Source organism: Mesocricetus auratus, unplaced genomic scaffold (assembly GCF_017639785.1).
Source record: "Mesocricetus auratus isolate SY011 unplaced genomic scaffold, BCM_Maur_2.0 Super-Scaffold_4256, whole genome shotgun sequence".
Lineage (NCBI taxonomy): Eukaryota > Metazoa > Chordata > Mammalia > Rodentia > Cricetidae > Mesocricetus > Mesocricetus auratus.
Window position 1 is genome coordinate 100,249,563 of NW_024429182.1, and position 13,734 is coordinate 100,263,296.

The 13,734-nt window shown below is 51.8% G+C and overlaps 1 protein-coding gene across 5 annotated transcripts in view; it reads left to right on the forward strand.

Annotated features, from left to right (window-relative positions):
- Positions 1-1,059: 1,059 nt before the first annotated feature.
- Positions 1,060-13,734, forward strand: part of Capn5 (calpain 5) — a 55,762-nt gene continuing 43,087 nt past the window's right edge. Inside the window, exon 1 of one of the 5 annotated variants that reach the window (XM_005073956.4) lies at positions 1,060-1,405. The gene's annotated coding sequence lies outside the window, so the exon portion shown is untranslated. Of the gene's footprint in view, positions 1,406-1,577; positions 1,660-8,660; positions 8,804-11,095; positions 11,248-13,734 lie in introns of those variants that run through there. The other 4 variants (XM_013116356.3, XM_040728190.1, XM_013116355.3 and 1 more) reach the window with 4 other exon arrangements.

Genomic DNA, 13,734 nt, shown 5'->3' on the forward strand with positions numbered 1-13,734 from the left:
TAGGGCCAGGGAGTATTTCTTTCACTGACTCTGATTCCAGGGGCAAATTGTGTTTCTTTGGCACAGGTTTCAGGGTCAGGGTGCATTTCTTTGGTTGTGGTTGCAGGGCCAAAGTATGTTTCTTTGGCTCTACTCAGGGTGTGTTTCTTTGGCTGGTCCTTTATCCTTACAATGACAGCCTGCAGAAAAGACCCAGCAACATGTGCTCCCTACTTTGCCCGACCTTCTAGTCACTAAGAAGCTAGATAACCTCCAAGTGGCAAAGAACCAATCAGAATTTGGCAAAGAACCAATCAGAACTTAGCTGGCAGCTCTGGAATGCAGAGCATAGGAACCACCCTGGTAGGCTTCAGGACAGGTCGGCCAAGCCCGGAAGTGCACCAATCCTGAGACTGTTGCCAGTCCAGACACCTTCCTCTACCCCAAAATATTCCCTGCCCCACTGCAATTCGAAGTCCCTGCTGCCTCACCCACTGTGTCAATGGACCAGGGAACAAATTAACTCTTTGCTTTTGCATCCGGGTCTCTTGGTGATTTGGGGGTTCAGGGTTTGGGCATAACACCCTATGCTATTCCCCAAACAGCCTAGTCTGAGTGGGAATTACAGTTCCCATTTTATAGAGTAAGAAACCCAGGCCTGGTGTTTTCCCCGGGGATTCTAAAGGCCAGGCAGAAAGAGCCCAAAATCTGGGCCCAGCTGCTTCAGTCTACATAAGCCCAGAGCTGGTAAGTGCCTCGGACAGGATAGGGTCAGCTTTCCTTAACTGACTGGGGCCCTCTGGGCACTTCACCGGGGCGTACATTCCTCTTCTCTAGACAAAATCTTGGGAATGGGTGTGAAGATACAGATGGAAAGGGAGGGGTGCTCATCTCATTGGGTCCTCCCATTCGCAGCTGCCCTGTCTTGGCCCTGGCTGAGGCCCTGTTCAGATGTATACCCCAAGTCAGTCAACATTCTCTGCCAGCACTTGGTAGGGCGTGCAGATGCATCATGGCCAATGCTGCTCTAGGCAGTCGGCTCCCCGGGAAGCTCTTCTACTGCGGAGAGCACTAGGGTGGAAAGGAGGGAACGCTGGGGCCAGGGCCACCCTCCCAATTCCTAGCCAGCACTCCTAAGCAGGCCTCTAGGAGACGCGTCCTCCCTCATTCGCATGCGCACTCAGCTGCCTGTCCTCGCTCCCCCCAGCCTCCCCAAGACCACGCCTCTGCCTCCAATGGGCGGAGGCTTAGAGGCTGGGCGGGACAGACCGAAGCCCCGGGGTCCAAGCTCGAGCCGCCGAGCTTCAGCCCCAGCAACTCCCCGCTGTGTCCCAGGCTGCAGCGCGGGCCGGTCCAGCCTCCGCTCTGGTGGCCGCGCAGTGCCCTGCATCCCGGGAGTCCGGCTTCAGCCCCGGCGACGCGGCAGGTAGGAGGCGCTGCGCGGAGGGAGGCGTGTACGACCGCGAGTGTTAGTGTGTGTTTGGGCGTGTGTGTGTGTGTGTGTGTGTGTGTGTTTGGGCGTGTGTGTGTGTGTTTGGGCGTGTGTGTGTGTGTGTGTGTGTGTGTGTGTGTGTGTTTGGGCGCGCGCGCGCGCAGGTGCAGGTGCAGCGCGGGCCAGTGCTTTCCTTAGCAGCACGAATCGGAACAGGGGTTGCACATCCCGCGGAACAGGGCTGGGAGGTGAGCACTGGCCTGCAGGCCTGGGGAGGCGGAGCATCCCCCCCCAACCTCACCGCCCTAAAGATCCGCCCGAACTCATCCCCCACCTTCACCCGCAGCCCTGGGTGAGGGGCCTCCCTCGCCTCCACCTGGATATTCTGATGCTGTACTCCCAGTACCGAGGCACTGGTGTGTGCTTATAATCGGACTTGACTCTTTCTAATCTTCCTTATAAATCTCCTCTCCTGTCCCCGCTCTGCCCCCTCACCCTATTCAACCTTCCTAGGTGCCTCCATCCCATGGCTTGGAGAAGGTATGAAAGACCCCAGGTGGTCCTGCGCCCCTTCTTGGCCATGGTCCCCAGGTTGAATGGGGGCCTTTTCCTTGGCTGCCGGTTGGGTGTGTGGTGCTGGGAGCAGGGCGGGTCGACAGAGACTGGCTCCTCATCCCACCCCCAGCCTTCAGGGTTAGGAAAGGCCCTCCCAAGGGGCCCAGAGGTGGAGTAGGATAGAAGATCATTAACAGGTGCTAAATTTTCCCCTGGCAGCCTTTCCTGTGATGAGATTCAACCCCAGACCTCACACAGCCGCAGAAGGGACTCTAAGCCTTAGACACTAGGGTGACCCAGCCAGAATTGGCACCAAGGTCCCCAAGGCACAAGCCATGATCTCTCTGTGTCAGCTAGTGCTGAGGGGCAGCTAAGTGTTCAGGGAGCTGGACACCTTCCTGGGAAGCTCTGCCTTGGCGAAGGCGCAGGTTGAGACCTTCCATGATGCTTCCTAGTCCTTGCTACAGGCTTAGTGTCCTGGGCAGAGGTGAAGGAGATGAAGGAGACCAGAGAGGTGGCATATGTTGGGTCCAGCTGCTGATGCTGCCCTAGGCTGGGTCAGTGCTAAAGCCAGGGTGGTCTGCCCTGAGAGGCTTCTCTTCTCATTGAGAAGCCCTCGGCTTGAGTCATGAGAAGAAGCCAGAGTCAATACCAGGCAGGGCCATCCTTGCCCTCAAGTTGATAGTTCATCCAAACAAGAATTGGGGAAAGTTCCCCAAGGTGAAGAAAGTGGCTTAAATTTAAACTGTGAAGCAGGCCAGGAAAAAGCATGAACAAAACCCAGCTGTGACGCCACATGCCAGTCTGGAAGAGGGGTGTGTCTGACAAGGGCCACCTTTGGCTGCTCTGGGGAGAGGTTGCTGTAGAGGTTCCAGCAAGGAGGGCCCCCACTTCCTCTCTGTTCTCAGCACCTCACCTGGGCTACGTGTGACAAGAGAGAGGGGGATCTGTTTGGATAGGAATGGAAGGAAGGTCCTTGGGAGTTTCTCAGGCCCCAGTACTGGGTAAGCAGGTGCATGCCTCTGAAATGGAGACCAGTGAGGTGGGGCTTGGGCACTGGTGGGCGGAAGCCTGTGGCTTTTGGTGAGACATCTGTGGCCTTCAGGAAGCCTCTGCTGTCTCTGTCCATCAATCCTACTTCCCCTGAGTGCTCTGAGATCCAGTTCTCCCTAAAGGAGGCCTTCCTTGGCCCCTCACAGGGCGCTGGGAGGCCACTCTCCACCAACCTCTTGCCTGAAGGGCCTGTCTTCTTTCTCCTGGAGACTGGCTCCTTGCCTTCCTGCTTGTCTGTAGCCCAGAAGCAGAGAGCTTTGCCTATGACTCAGTTTCCCCTAGTGAAGCAGATGCTACCTTGTCACAGAGACGTAGGGATGATGATGGTAACATTAGCTCTGGTCACTCTGCACTTTACTATGAGGTGTGTGGTAGCCGGTTGACAACCATTGTTACTGGGTCTCTTTATTGAGGAAAGAGGCTCATTTTGAGTCAAGAGGACTGGATAGCAGTGGGGTTTTTTCCACTGAAGTAGGAACCCCTCTTGGCTTTAGCAAATGAGAGAACCTGTTGACCACTGTGAGTTCCTGCTTACTGCTCTCTGTCAGACTGGTCAAGTCCTCTGGCCACTCCAACTCCCCCTCTTCCCCTGAAGAGAAGCAGGGGTAGGGTGGCTGAGGGGCACCCTACATTTACCTTGCAAAGGACTTGTAGGTGTGAGCCCTGGCTGTTCCCAGTTACAGACAGCGGGTCTGTCACACCTTCTCCTAGTAGCCGTGTAGGCTGGGCGGCCACTGGCAGGCTATCTGTAGTTGGTCGTGTTGACCGAGCCCTCCTCTCCCCTATCTCTCAGTGCCCGTGGGGCCCCTCACAACTACCCATGTCCTCCAGACATCATCTTTACCCTTTCTGTCCTTGCTTTCCTACAGTTCCCTAGGGTCCCCAGGCTTGACCTTCAAGGCCCCCACCTCTGTAGCCTGGTACCCTCTGACCCTGCTGATTGACCTTCAGTCAGGCTGGGGTAGGGACTCTGTGGCTTCTCACTAGTAACTGTAACAGGGAACTTCATGTTATACTGGGGGCAGTTTGAGCTGTAATGTCACCTCCTCCAAGCAGGAGGGAGCACTTGGGCTCCATCACTCACCCTGTCCCCTGTTCCTCAGAAATGCTCTTCCTCATTCTTGCAGAGCCCAAAATGTCAGAAAGCCAGTGACTTAAAACAGTGTGGTTTGATTTGTTCTCCTGTGGTCCTGGATGTCAGAAATGAGCCTTGTGGGACTAAAACCAGCCTAGATCCTTCTTGGGTTCCAGAGGACAGTCTGGGCCTTGTCTCCTCCAGTTCTTTAGCTGCCGGCATTCCTTGTGACTGAGTCACCCTGGTTTCTACCCCATCTCTGTTTTCTTTTTCCTCTTCTGCACTCAAGCCTCCCCTTGCCTCCCTCTCTGTTTTTATTTAAGTTTTGTTTTATTTATTACTGTGTGCATATGAGGTTTGTGTGTGGCTGTGCACGTGCCATGGCTGGCGAGTGGAGGTCAGAGAGCAGTTTTGGGCAGGTGTTTTACTCCTTCTACCATTTCATGAGCGGTGGGCATGGAACTCAGGAAGTTAGATGTGGCTAGCAAGTGCCTTTTTATGTGGTTGGTGAATGACTTGCTCCCCCCCCGCATAGCCTTAGACCTCAAACTTCTCATCCGCATACCTCTGCCTCCAAAGCGTTAGGGACACATGATTCCATTCATTCATTCATTCATTCATCATTCATGGCAGTGGTGAGGAAGGACCCCAGGCACTCTGTCGCTGAGCCACATGCCCAGCCCTGAGTCTCTCTTATACGGACTCTTGTTGCAGTTACCATTAGGACACATCCAGGACCCTCCCTCCATCCACCTGCAAGCCGTTAGTGCTGCATGAGGCCCACAGGGCCGTCTTCGGATTCCCATATGGATATCTTTGGGGGCCATTATCAGCCCAGGGAAGAAACTGATTGTTGTGTCTTTGCAGACACCCTGGGCCCCTACCCCCCACACATGCCTTACTCTATGGTGCCTGCAACAGCTGGTTCCCTTAGTGAAGGTCCTGGATATCTTATGAGGTCACTCAGTGACTGAGTGTGTCTTCTGCTTGCTTCCTTTTGGGCAGGTCCGGGACTGCTGTGTCTCTGGCCCTGGTGCCCAGCCTGAGTCCACAGGAGTCAGGACCTAGTGATGTTAGGAGAGAGGACTGTGTCGCCATGGTGTCTGGATCCCACCCTGCTGGGACTCAGACTGTAGCTCATGTGAGATGTGCGTTCAGTAAAGCTAGTGCACGGTAGGCACTGAACCCTCCCCAGCATCCTTTAAGAGACAGGTGAGCTGGGCATGGTGGCTCATGACTTTAACTTGGGGTGGGGAGTGGGAGCTGGGCAGTGGAAGCCAGAGGCAGGTACATCTCTGTGGTCTGTATAACCAGCTCCATCCTAGGCCAGCTAAGGAGACATAGTGAGACTCTGAAACAAACAAAGAAAGAAAGGAAAAGAAAAGGCCCATGAGAATTCTGCTGGGTGGGAATAGGTATGATGCTTATGAGGCTCAAGTTGGGCCTTGAATCATAGACGTGAACTGCTTGGCCCTTCCTGGCCCCTCTCCTTGTCCTAGGAGTGGGCATTTCAGGTGCAGCTTGATACCCTGAGCTCCACTTTGTCTCGGGACACTGGGCATGGGGAGGGGACACTGGCATCCAGGGCTGTTATGGGCAAGAACTGCCTTTAGCTCGGAACAGTGCACAGGGTTTGGACATGTCACCAACATGTCACCTTGACACCTGGTCTGCCATCCGAGGAGGCAGCGTCTCCAAGGAAGAAACCCAGCTGACCCAGAGCGCCCCAGCCTGCAGGCACTGGCCTGCTTTTTATTCCCACAGCCTGCACCATGCCATGACAGGTATTTCTCTCAAGTGCAGCCAGGTCTTGTAAGTTACGCTGTAAGTCTGAGCCTGGCTTTCAGGGTTTGCCTCTCCTACTTCCTTCTTCCCTTTCCCCACACCCTGTCCTCCAGCCTGGCCTAACTGGTTTCTTTCTCCCAGCATGCTCTTTTCTCCTCCTTCCTGTCCTCCCACCTCTCAAGTCCGGTCCACACACTCCCCTCCCTCCCAGAGCAGACTCCGTGGCACTCCTAGGCTCTCTCTCTCTCCACCAACTGACCCCTGGAGCGCAGCTCTGACATAGGACAGGCTCCTGCCTCTGCCCAGAATGTCCACTCCTCAGTCTGTTTCCAGAGCTGGAACTCGAGTTGAGAAAGGGCACCTCAGTGTCTCCATCTGAGAAATGGGTGCTGTTACTCATTGTGTTTAAATACCCCAGTTTTAGAAGAAGATGGAGTTAGGGTCATATGCACATGCAAAAAACAAAACAAAACAAACAAAAAACAAAACAAAACAAAAAAACTGGTGTGGGGGGAGCAGGGGATGGCTGTCTTGGTAACAGATCTACCAGATTGGAAATCAAGTAACAAAGTGTTTTAGCCACCCATGGTAAGAACCTGCAAGCCAGATAGGGCAGGGGCTTGCCTGGGGTCTCATGACTACATTAAGTCTCTTCGTCAGATTGCCTCTCCTGTCTGGGAATGAGTGAGACCTGTGCCCTGGGCCTGAGCATCCGGTCCCTGCCCACCCTGGTAGGATTCCACTTGGTGGCTGGGAATACAGGTTGCATCTGCCCCCCACCCCCCATAACTGCTTCAATGTCTACTCTACAACCTATGGTGCTGGGCTGCGAGGCTGTGGAAGGCTGACCCCTGTCCTGTGCCCAGGCTGAGGGCTTTCCTGGGAAGTGTATCTTTGAGAGCTCAAGCTGTGGCAAGTCTGTAGCCAAGGCAGAGCTGGTGCAGGAAGCAGCCCCTTGTTTCAGCTTCTTTCTGTTACTGCCATGGCCCGCGGGAGCCCACCCCATCCCAGCAGCCTCTTGCCTACAGACGCCTTCCAGCTCCTGCCTGTTTACGCCACCTTCTGCAGGACCTAAGTCCCAAATGAGGAACAGCTGCGTGGTCAGGCTTATGACTCAGGCCACACAGACAGAGCCAAGAAAGAACTGTTTGCTCACTCTTTGTATTTGTGAAGGCATCCAAGCTACTAGACCTCCATCCCTTAGGGCTGGCTCAGACTTGGCTCCAATGTGGCTGGCCCTGCCCTTTGACCTTGGTGGTGGGAGAACAGGGACACCCCCTGGCTGGTGGAGTGTCAGAAGCTCACTGTCACCGGGTGGAGAGGGGACTGGACACCAACAGAAAAGATAAGGGGAAGGGAAGGAGAAAAACAGGATTTCCCAGTGTGGGTGCCAGGCAGGCTGGCGGAGGCTGGCTGACTCATTTGGGTCTGGCTGCCTCAGCGCCACAGCCAGAAGTTCCTACAGCCAGAGGCCAGGAGCCTGGAAGCCTGGGTAGCCTGAGCCCAGCTTTCCCTTCACACTTGCCTCATCCCCATCCACCCATCCATCCATCCATCTGTCCGTCCGTCCTCCCTTCCTCAGCAGAGAAAGAGCTAGAGGCCCGAGGGGCCAGACTACAGCTTTGGCAGGACAAATAATACAATTCCAGCCCCCCTCTCCCCCTGCTCACACATGCCAGGCACACACTCTAACATCCCACACCATCATGCTTCCTCTCAAAGAATAACCAGTACTCCCCCCATCCTGCAACCTTCCCTGCTCCTGGGAGCACTGACCATAGTGTGCCCTAGTGTGACACCCACTGGGGTCCTCTTTACCTGTATTGCCTAGAGGGTTAGCCGTTCTGGAAAGCGAAAACATGCCATTGTTTGTATGCTGAGGGCTTCATCCCCAGCCAGGCACTATTGACTGTGGGAACCCTGTGGAGTCCCGATTCTTCCTTCTGCGTTCACTCCAGCCCCTATGGTCTCCAGCATTGCTTCTCAGCCCCCCGCCAGAGGCCTGAATGAATGGGTTCACCCATCACAGGTTGGAACCACTCAAACTGAGTCATGGCAACCTTTTCTCTCTAGAAGTTGGTTATCTCTGGTGTTTATCACAGTACCAGAAAACTGATCGACACAGTAGTCTCTTTAAAAAGTCATTAATATTTGTTTTATTATTAGTGTGTGGGAGTGGGGGGCATGTCACAGCAGGAATGTGGAGGCCAGAGGACAACTGTGAAGTCAGCGCTCTCCCTCTCCCTCCCTCCCTCTTCCCCACCCTCCCTCTCCCCCCACCTCCCTTCTTCCCTCCCTCCTCTCCTTTGTGTGGGTTCTGGGAGTTGAACTCAGGCTGTCAGGTTTGTGCAGCAAGGTGGTTTACACCAAGCTATCTCACTGGCCCTTGTTTGGACTTTTTCAGACAAGGATTTATGTAGCCCAGGCTAGTCTTGAATTTCCTGTGTAGTAGAGTCCGGCCTTGAACTCCTGATCCTCCTGCCTCTAATTCCCTAGTGTTGGGATTGCAGGCATACATACCTCCACGCCCACTTTACCTCCCTCTGGGAGTCACATTAGGCGTACACTATACCAACTGAGCTACACTCCCAGCCCCTAGTCCATAGTGCCTTATCCATTCATCTGTGGATGACGTTTGGGTTGCTGCCATATCTGTGGCGAATTCCGCTCCAATGACCATGGCATGCAGACATCTCTTCAGCGTGCTGATTTCATTTCCTCAGGATATGGACCTGAGAGTGAACTTGCTGGCCCTGGCTGGGTCTATTTTAGATTGTTTTAGTATGTAGCTGAGGCCAGCCTAGAACCCCCGGTCCTCCTGCCTCGGCCTCGGAAATGCTAGGACTACAGGTGAGCACGCTTGCTGTCGTCCGCCGTGAGGCACCTCTCACCCACGCCTGTCTTATCGTCTTGAGCACTACCAGGTGAGCGAGCACGTCTTTTTGTCTTTGACTTTCTATTTCCTGATGGTTACTGATGTTGAACTGTTGTTCATATCCCCAATGACTGTTCATGTTCCTTTTCTGAGAAAAGGTCTTTTGCCTATTTTTCAACAGAGTATCTGCTCTGTGAATATTGAGCTACATGAGTTCCTTATTGTGTTGGAAATTAGTCTCTTATCAGAGATGGGCTTTGCATTCTGTGGGCTGTCTTTGCTCCATGGACCACTTCCTGTGTGTAGAAGCTTTTTATTTTGATGTTAACTGTTTGTCTACTTTTGCCTTTGTTTCCTGTACTTTTGGGGTCATATCTAAAAAATAACTGCCCAGGCTAATGTCATGGCGTTTCCCTGTTTTCCTCTGGCAGTTTTATAGTTTCTGGTCTTTAATACATTTGAGCTGGATTTTGCATATGTGAAATTAGGGTGCAATTAATTCTGTTACATGTGGGTTTCCCTTGTTCCTACCCCTCGACTGGAGTCTAGACCCTTTTCCCAGGGGGTGTTGAGACCTTTGCTGAGCATCAATGAACTATAAATGTGTATCTAATCACCTGGGTGGTACCATCCCTGGGCTGGTGGTCCTGGGTTTTATAAGAAAGCCGGCTGAGCAAGCCATGGGGAACAAGCCAGTAAGTAGCACCCTCCATGGCCTCTGCATCAGCTCCTGCCTCCAGGGCTCCTGTCCTACTTGAGTTCCTGCCTTGACTGCAGTGATATGGAAGTGTGTAAGCCAACTAAAGCCTTTACTCCCCAACTTGTTTTTGGTCTTGGTGTTTTGTCATGGCATTAGAAACCCTAACTAAGACAACATAAACACACACATTTGGACTGGATCTCATGTAGCTGAGACTAGCCCTAAACTCCTAATCCTTCTGCCTCTATCTCCTTTGTGCTGAGATTGCAAGAATGCACCTCACACCAGTTTAATTCTTAACTCCTGAAGTGGTGAGTATTTATTTATTTATTTATTTAGATTCAGTCTTATGTAGTACAGGTTTGCTTCATTTTCTGGGTAGACAAGGATGACATTTAATTCCTGATCCTCCTGCCTCTATCCAGAGAGAGGGATTATAGTCCTGGGCCAGCACTCTGGGCTTTGGTGGTGCTGGGAGTGGGGCCCAGGGTGTTGAGCATGTTAGGCAATCACTCTATCAACTACTGTGTCCCTGGCTCCTGGAGTTTCTGTTGTTAGTTTTTCTTTCTTTCTTTTCCAACCTCGTAATATCTCAAGCTTTGCCCTTTTTGCTCAAAAGTGCTTAAGTTATTCAAAAATCTTTCATGGTTTCCTATGAATTTTAGGGTTCTGTTTTACTTTCTGTGAGGAGTGTCTTCAGGATTATGCTGAATGGGATTGAAGGGTAGTATTGACTCTTCCAGTGCATAAGCATGGAATGTGTTGTCATTTATTTGTATCTTCCTTCATTTTTCTAAATGTTTCGCAGTTTTAGTGTGAAGGGTTTTTATTTGTGTCTTCCTTCGTTTTTCTAGATGTTCTACAGTTTTAGTATGAAGGGTTTCATCTCCCTGCTCACTTTTATTACTAAGCATTTTACTTCTTTTTCTTTCTGTAGCAACTGTGGATGGGGTTTTCTTGGTTTCATTTTTGGATTGTTTGTTGTTAGCACAGAAACACAACTGAGTTTTGAGTGCCCCCTTTCATTTCTTTATTATTTAGTTTTGAGCATTACTCCCCTGTCTGATTTGTTGCAGTTTTATCATTAAAGGATGCTTAGTGTTCTCAAATATTTTCCTTACATCTATCTTTGAACACAGTGTCTCAGTGTAGTCCAGGCTTATAGCACAAATTCTAATTGGTCTTAATAGTAAAAACCCCCAAGTCAGATATAGGGGTAAATGCTGAAAGATCAGAGAAGCAGAATAGCAGCTACTAGTTCTTACCTCTGCACATTCCTCAGACCAAAGGGGCGATCCTGTCTCTCGGAATCCTCAGACTGAATGCTCTGAGCTCCTGTCTCCTCATCCTGCCTTATATTCCTTTCTCTGCTTATCACTTCTGTCTCCACCTCCCTAGTGGTGATTAAAGGCAAGTGATCCAAGTGCTGAGATCAAAGCTGTGAACCACCACCACCTGGCTCTGTCTTTCTTTTAGACTGATTCAATCTCATGTAGCCCAGAGTGGCCTTAACTCACAAAGATCCGTCCTCTGTCTCCCGAGTGCTGGGATTAAAGGTGTGGGCCACCAGTGCCTGGTCTCTGGTTAACTAGTGTGGTTAGCTCTGCACTCTGACCTTCAGGCAAGCTTTATTTGTTACAGCACAAACAAGACATCGCTGTACAGGCTGGCCTTGGACTCTTATCAGTTCTCCTGCTTCAACATCTCAAGGGCTAGAGTCACAAGTGGGAGCCATCACAACCTGCTCGCACTGTCATTACTGAGCCATTCTTTTTCCCAGCCACTGCGTCACGGTGAGTGTCCTTATCAGGTGCTGGGGAGTTCTGTTCCTAGTCCTTTGCTGAGGCTTTTCTGTAGCATCTAAATTCACGCAGTGACACTGTGCTTCTGGATTCCAGGCTTTCTTCCTCCCTCCTTCCCTCCCTCCCTCCCTCCCTCCCTCCCTCCCTCCCTCCCTTCCTTCATTTTTTTTGGGGTGGTGGAGTCAAGATAGGGTTTTTCTGTATAGCCTTGACTGTCTTGGAACTTGCTCTGTAGTCCAGGCTTGCCTCAAACTCACAGAGATATGCCTGCCTCTGCCTTCCAAGAGCTGGGATTAAAAGAATATGCAACTATCACCACCCAGCAGAGCTCCAGGTTTTCTGTGTCTATGTTCCTTAGGAACCTCCGGCCTGTAACTTTTTTTCATTTTATATATGTGTATGTGTGTGAGTATGTGCACCTGAGTGCAGTGCATGAAGGGGCCAGAGGAGGGCATTAGATCCCCTGGAGCAGAAATTGTAGGTGGTGTGAAGCCCCATGTGAGAGAGGTAATGTGAGGGAGCAGAAGGCACACTTAGCCGCTGAGCCTCCTCTCCAACTCCCCTGTAACTTTCCTTTTAGGCTTTGGTATCAGGGTGATCTGGCCCTGCTTTTCAATCTGATATAATGAAATCATGTAGTAAAGTCTCTGTTGTCTAAAGTCATCCCTGTGAGCTCCATCTGGGGCTTGTGTACAATCGTGAGCTTGTTTCCTGTTATTTGAACAGACAACAAAACCCCCTCAAGCAGTCCTTTACTGATGATCCTTGAGTAGTTTCTTTTTCTTTTTTGGTTTTTCGAGACAGGCTTTCTCTGTATTGCTTTGGAGGCTGTCTTGGAACTCCCTCTGTAGACCAGCTTGGCCTCGAACTCACAGAGATCCGCCTGCCTCTGCCTCCTGAGTGCTGGGATTAAAGGCATGCGCCACCACCATCCAGCTTCCTTGAGTAGTTTCTAATTTTCAACGTATCATATTCTGTTGGGGGACTTGACGTGTCTGGGATTCCTGCACTTGGACAGTAGAAGGAGGAGTTCAAGGCCTTTAAGGAAAAAAGCTTTAAAAAGAAATCTGTGCTAAGCCTTCTGTGTTCACTGAATCTGTGGGATGCAGTCGCTACGTCTCGGAGTGAACCAGCTAGACAATGGAATAATGTGTTGCTCGAACTCAGCTTTGCGGGGTCACTGTGCAGATGTCCACCCCTGCCAGGGGTTGGAGCTCCTCTTGGTTTGGATGTGGAACCCAGGGCTTCATTCGAGCTAGCCCGTCACTGTGCTGCCCAGCCTCGCACCCAGCCTGTGCTTGGGACATGTGTGGGCTAGCCTGTCATGGTGCTTCTTTCTCCAGCCCGGCTGGTGGGATGGGCCAGTGTCTCAGTGTGGTTTAGTGCGGACCTCCTTGGGATCCGTGAAGTCGAGCACGATTCCTTCTCTGTCAGTTTCTCTTTCTTTTATATTGTGCTGGCTTTTGTTTTGTTGTTGATTTTTTATTTTTATTTTATGTGTATGGGCATTTTGTCTGCATGTATGTCTGTGTCACACACACACACACACATACACACACATACACACAGACACACATACACACACATACACACAGACACGAAGAAGGAATTGGATCCCCTGGCACTGGGGTACGGATGATTGTGAACCACCTTGTAGATGTCGGGAATTGAACCCGGGTCCTCTGCAGGAGCACCCAGTGCTCTTACCCACTGAGCCAGTTCTTAGCTACATGTTACGCCGGTTGTAGGCGGCCCTGTGGCTGAAGTTCCACTGTAGTTTTCTTGGGACTGGCTCTGTGTGTAGTGTGAGGTAGGGTCAACATTGTTCTTCTTCCACGTGGAGAGCAAGTGACCCACCATCCTCAGTTCACCAAGCCGCAAGTCAAGTGTCCTTAAATCTGTGGCCCATGTAGGCTCGGTTCTGCTCTGTTCCATTCCACTGATCTGTCTGTCTACCCTCGCAATGTCTCGGTGACCAGGACTATAGGGCAGACTACTTGATTGGGGTGTGGCACTTCTAGCTGGGCCTCTATTGATGACCTTGGCCGTTCTTGGCCCTTTGTTAGCCTTGCTGTTGGGTTCAGCCTAGTGTTCTCTAATTATTTCTTCTTCCAGAGGCTCCCACGTCTGACAAAGATCCTATAGGCTGCATGGCCCACGCACACCTCCAACCTAGTCCAGCCATGGGACTCGGTAGCCCAGGCTTAGTCACAGTGGCTGAAGGGCAGGGCCACAGCCAGCTTAGCCTGGACAGTGGGGTGTGGGCCCTCACTGGCACACAGCCATCAGGAAGGCCAGGAGGCAAGCGGATGCCGGGCCCAGCAGGCGGAGGTGGGTGCCTCCAGATGGCCTGAACACTGACTGTGTGTGTGTTTGGGTGCCGTGGCATGCCTGGTGCCTGTGGAGGCAATAAGAGGGCTTGAATCCTCTGTTGCAGTTGTGAGCTGCCATATGGGTGCTGGGAACTGAACCTCCATC